Source organism: Arvicola amphibius, chromosome 1 (assembly GCF_903992535.2).
Source record: "Arvicola amphibius chromosome 1, mArvAmp1.2, whole genome shotgun sequence".
NCBI classification, from domain to species: Eukaryota; Metazoa; Chordata; class Mammalia; order Rodentia; family Cricetidae; genus Arvicola; species Arvicola amphibius.
Window position 1 is genome coordinate 176,546,563 of NC_052047.1, and position 5,244 is coordinate 176,551,806.

The window sequence follows — 5,244 nt, forward strand, 5'->3', positions numbered from 1 at the left end:
TACATATGGGTTTTGTATTTTACTATCTGAAAAAAGTTATTTTGAAGATTTAAACCCTATTTTGGGGGTCACTTTTATCTGATTGTTTTTTAACCTCTTCTTTAATGTATTTGTTGAGTTAAAGTTCTTCCTAAAGGACTGCTGACCTTGTAGAAGCAGAAGAGACACTCACATGAAGTTACTTGTCCCCTTCACTTGCCGCCTTCGAGCAGCAATTAGATTTCCTCGTTCTCGTTAGAAACTCCTCAGTACCTAATAGCGACTTTCCTAATGGCTATACAGTTCAAAGCATTTGACTCGAAAAGAAAAGAAAAGCTTTGGAGTAATTCATTTTTAATAACAAGTTCACCAGGCTGAGTAGAAAAAAATCTGCATTTATGCTATATTGATATAAGGACCCCAAGACATAGTGCAATTAACTGAAAAAAGAAAAAGAATGAAGAGCATTGCTGAGAGCAAACATTAGCAGCAAACAAGTCATGAGCATTGCGAAGCTTTAGTCCAGGAATGTAAGACTATCTCCATTTTAAAACTTAGGATATTGCAGTTTTTTTTAATGTGTTATACTTTACCATATTAATAGAAGAAGTGAGAGGGAAAAGATTTTCAAATAGATGCCAAAAGATGTGATAAAAATCAATATCTACTTTTAGTTCTATATATAACAATGAAAACCCTTGACAAGTGCCAGGCGTGGTGGTTCCCAACTGTGATCCCAGCACTGGGGAGGCTGGAGCAGGAGGATCACACATGGGTACAATAAAAGTAAGGACAGTTGAGGAATGTCATTTCGGTGCCTCTGTGTGATTTGTGCACGCACGTAAAGCGTGATGGCAACTGTAAAGTCAGGCCTCTCTGATTGTTGTCACTGAGTCCTATTCACAGTGACCAAGATAAGGAACCAGCCTAAACGTCCATCACCAGATGGGTGGATGAGAAGTGTGGTGCGTACATTGGTTAACTTCGATAATCAACTTGACGGGATCTAAAATCAACTGCGAGACAGGCCTGTGAGCATGCCTTGAGAGTAATTATCTAGATTGGTTCATAAGGTGGGAAAATTCACCCTGCGTGTTGCGTTATCATTCTACGGGCTGAGGTCCTAGATCTCCATAGAAAGGAGTTATCGTGAAGTCAGCCTGTAGAGGTCCAGGCATCATCTGACAGGGTGCACTTGACCAGAGCCCCGTGCTGCAGCCACTGTGCCTTCTCCATGATAGGCTCTCTTCAGCCATAAAAAAGAGTCAGATCAGGTCTCCTGCACCTGCTGCTAGTCATGATGACCTGAACCCCAGGCCCCACATGTTAGAGGGAGAAAAGTGACCTCTGACCTCCACATATACACCATAACGTCTCTCCCTCCCCACAGTGTCCATGTACCCATACACAAATGCATTTAAATGTTTTCTTTCCTTTTATTGAAAGTAGATTTTTGCATAATATATCCTAATTGTGGATTTCTCTCTTCTCCCAGTTCCTCCCACTTCCCCTCTTTGATCCCATTTCAGTCTCTTCATTAGAAAACAAACAGGTTTCTAAGGGATAATAATATAATAAAATAAAACTAACACATTAGAATAGGATAAAACGACAGAAGGAAAAGAGCCCAAGAAAAGGCACAAGAAACAGATATAGACACGGACTCACTCATTTGCATACTCAAAATTTTATGTATCCATAAAATTTTAAAAATTGGGAAAAAAAGGAAGAGCCCTAATGACATTATGAGACAAGGAACCTCCAATGACGACGTTGAGTTCATTTTCGGTTGGCCATCTACTGCTTGGCTTGCAGCCTACCCTTAAGAGTGGTTTATTTCCCCAGTGAAACTCCGTTGGAGAAAACTAATTTTTTATTTGCAAGTGACTATCAATCGGAGATTACTTCTGGGTTAGGGATGGGGGCGTGTGCTGTGTTAGTTCTAGGCCCCCATCTGGTGCAGACCCATGCGGGCCCTGTGCATGCTGCCTCAGGTTCTGGTTTCTTATGTGTGTCAGCCTGGTTGTGGTTAGGGGGCCTTTTTTCCTTGTGTCCTCTTTTTCCTCTGGCTCCTGCACTTTTTCTGCCTTGCCAAGATTGGAGGGCACAGAGTACCGGGCAGACTCTCACAAGATGTCACCATGTTTGATATGACTTGATCAAAAGGGCTGAATAAAAATAAGGTCAAGAACAACTTCCAGAATTCTCCATCGGCTGATGAACTATTTTCTTCAGGGAGAAAGGGAACACAAGATAAAAGACCAAAAGCAAAGCTAGTTGAGGGGGAAGACAGGCACTTCTAAAAAGTGTTGGTGTGATAGAAATGGGGTAAATAATATCAGTCAACTGTCATCATGAGCAAGAGAAACACTGTGTTGGAAGTATTTACTGTATCCTATAGCTTAGATCACTGACTCTCAACCCCTCCGGACCCTTTCAGAAGGGTCACTGAAGATCATCAGAGAACACAGATGTTTATATTATGATTCATAACAGTAGCTTGAAGCACGAATGAAAATAATTTTATGGTTGGGGGTCACCACAATGTGAGGAACTGTGTTAAAGGGTCGCAGCATTAAGAAGGTTGAGAACCATTGCCTTAGATCTCTGACCAGGTGACCCAGGATGCTATGGGAAGACAGTGCTGGGGTTTGACATGAGTCTTCCTCAGACATCATATGTCCCGAGTTCCAAACATTCCCTACACCCTTGAAATTGCCCGCGCTCTGCTGTTGCCTGCAGAACTCCAGGCTTTAATAAGCCCTATTCATCTTTTAGAATCTTCCTCAAGCTTGACACCTCCAAGAAGTCATAAAAAAAAGATCTCCACCACATATGGTCCTCCACATTTTATATACTGAGAGGACACTTTGGGGTTCCCCCTTCATTGGACCTAAAATAGACTGATATTATCTATTATTTCTACTTATGTCTTTATTGCTTATCTGTCCCAGTGGGGCTGAGACGGGTCCGGTGCATTTTTCTCACCAGATGTCTTTAGCGCCTTACTTAGCATTTGGCAACAAACTTTTTCCACTGGAGGTCAAAAACCATTGACCCAGAATGTTCTCTCATGGGAGGCCTTTGACCCTGTCAGCACCTGTCCACAATACAAAGATTAATAATCCCCTAATTAGTGAGTTAAGCCCTGATAAGAACTCAAGAAGTGCTTGCTTAACCTGCAGTAATCATTCTCCCCGCCAGGGGTCTCTTTTTCCACACCATTGGAGGGAAACAACAGCTTTTTGTAGTTCTCTGCCTCTGGCCTCTATAGCAGGAGCTGGTAAGAAAGATGGAGGTTGGGTGGAGGTGGGGGAAGGGAGAGCAGAAGGGGAGAAGAAGGGGAGTGGGGAGGAGAACATGAGAGACCCGGATGGTCAAGATGGGGGAAGACAGAGATGGAGATCAAGAAAAGAGATATCTTGATTGAGGGAGCAATTATGGGGCTAGCAAGAAACCTGGCACTGGAGAAATTCCCAGGAATCCACAAGGGTGACCCCAGCTAAGACCTTAAACAATAGAGGAGAGGGTGCCCGAAATGACCTTGCCCTGTAGTCAGGTTGATGAATATCTTAAATGTCACCATAGAACCTTCATCCAGCAACTGATGGAAACAGAGGCAGAGACCCACAGTGGTGCACTGGGCTGAGCTCCCAAAGTCCAATGAGAGTGGAAGGAGCGAGAATGCGAGCAAAGAGATCAAGGCCATGATGGGGACACCCACTGAAACAGCTTACTTAAGCTAATAGGAGCCCACCAACTCCAGTCTGAAAGTGGGGAACCAGCATAGGACCAAACTAGGCCCTCTGAATGTGTGGGTGACAGTTGTATGGCTAGGAAAGACTGTGTGGCGCCATTGGCAGTGGCGTCAGGATTTATCCCTACTGCTTGAACTGGATTTTTGGAGCCCATTCTCTTTGGAGGATACCTTGCTCAGCCTAGATATAGAGCTCAAGAAATGCAAAAGGGTAGACAATTAGAATATCACATGACAGAGGTAAAAACATTTGGATGTATAAACACAACTGTAGAAATAAAAAACTTGAACTAAAACAAAAAATGCAGATTCACAGGCCCCACCTGAGACCTGCTGAGGGTAATTCTTCAGTTTATCAAGATACCTGGGGTGACCGGTCAGCACATTAAGTTCTGAGACTATTGTTTTATAGGACATTTCTTTTTTTTTCTTCCCCTCCTCCTTCATTTCTTATGAATTGTTTTTAGATTTATTTTATTTTAACATGCATGAGCGTTTGACTGCAGGTATTATGTGCACCATGTGTGTGCCTGGTGCCTGTGGAAGTGAGAAGAGCATCCGATCCCCTGGGACTGGCTTTATGGATGTCTGTGAGCCATTACGGGGTGCTGGGAGCCAAACTCATGTCCTCTGCAAGAACAGCAAGGGCTGTTAACCACTGAACCATCTTCCCAAACCCCTAGACTTTTCTAAAGCTGGAAAAGACTGATAAACAAGCATCTTCCTGAAGGACTCTTTACCAGAGACACTCCCACCACTGCACTGACAAGGAGCTTAGAGCATAGTTTAGAATTTGTTTGCATTTATTATGAATATAAAATATACATACAACACAATATACATTTACACATTTACAGTGTCTGTCTTTCCTTTCGCCTTTGATTTCAGTGAACGCAGTTCATCATGGTCTCACTTCCCGCTCCCTCCACCTCCCTGTCCTCACCCATGTAGTTCCCTCCACCTCCGGACAGAGTGTGGTGTGACTTGGTAAACAACCAATCAAACCAAACTTCCGGGTGAACAGCGGGCTTCAGTGTCTGTCCTGCAGAATCCCTTTCACCCTCTTCCCCATCCACACATGCCTTCTGCTGCTTCATTCAAAGATGAGCAGTGAGAACTCAGAAGAGAGCCGCAATGATCACCCTTGCCATTTAAAAATACGTTGAATAGCTCCATGTGACAGAGAAAAAAAGTTTGCGAGTAGACATCACTCACGCACATGGTTTAAGATCTATGGGAAGATGCTGAATGCTGCATACAGATCGAGTTTTACTCCCCCACCTCCAAAATGCCCGTGAAAGCCTGAAGTGTTACGAAATAAATAAATAAATAGAAATAAATAAGAATGGTGAGCATCACTCAAGGAGATTTGAACACCCATAACGCAGTGCTTTCTCGAAGCGACTTTAAGTCTATCTCCTCTACCCTCTGGCAAACAAAAGCTGGATCTTAGAGCTGGGTGCTCTTCCGGTAGGCAGTGCTTCGAAAACGCCTCTGAACAGCTCCTG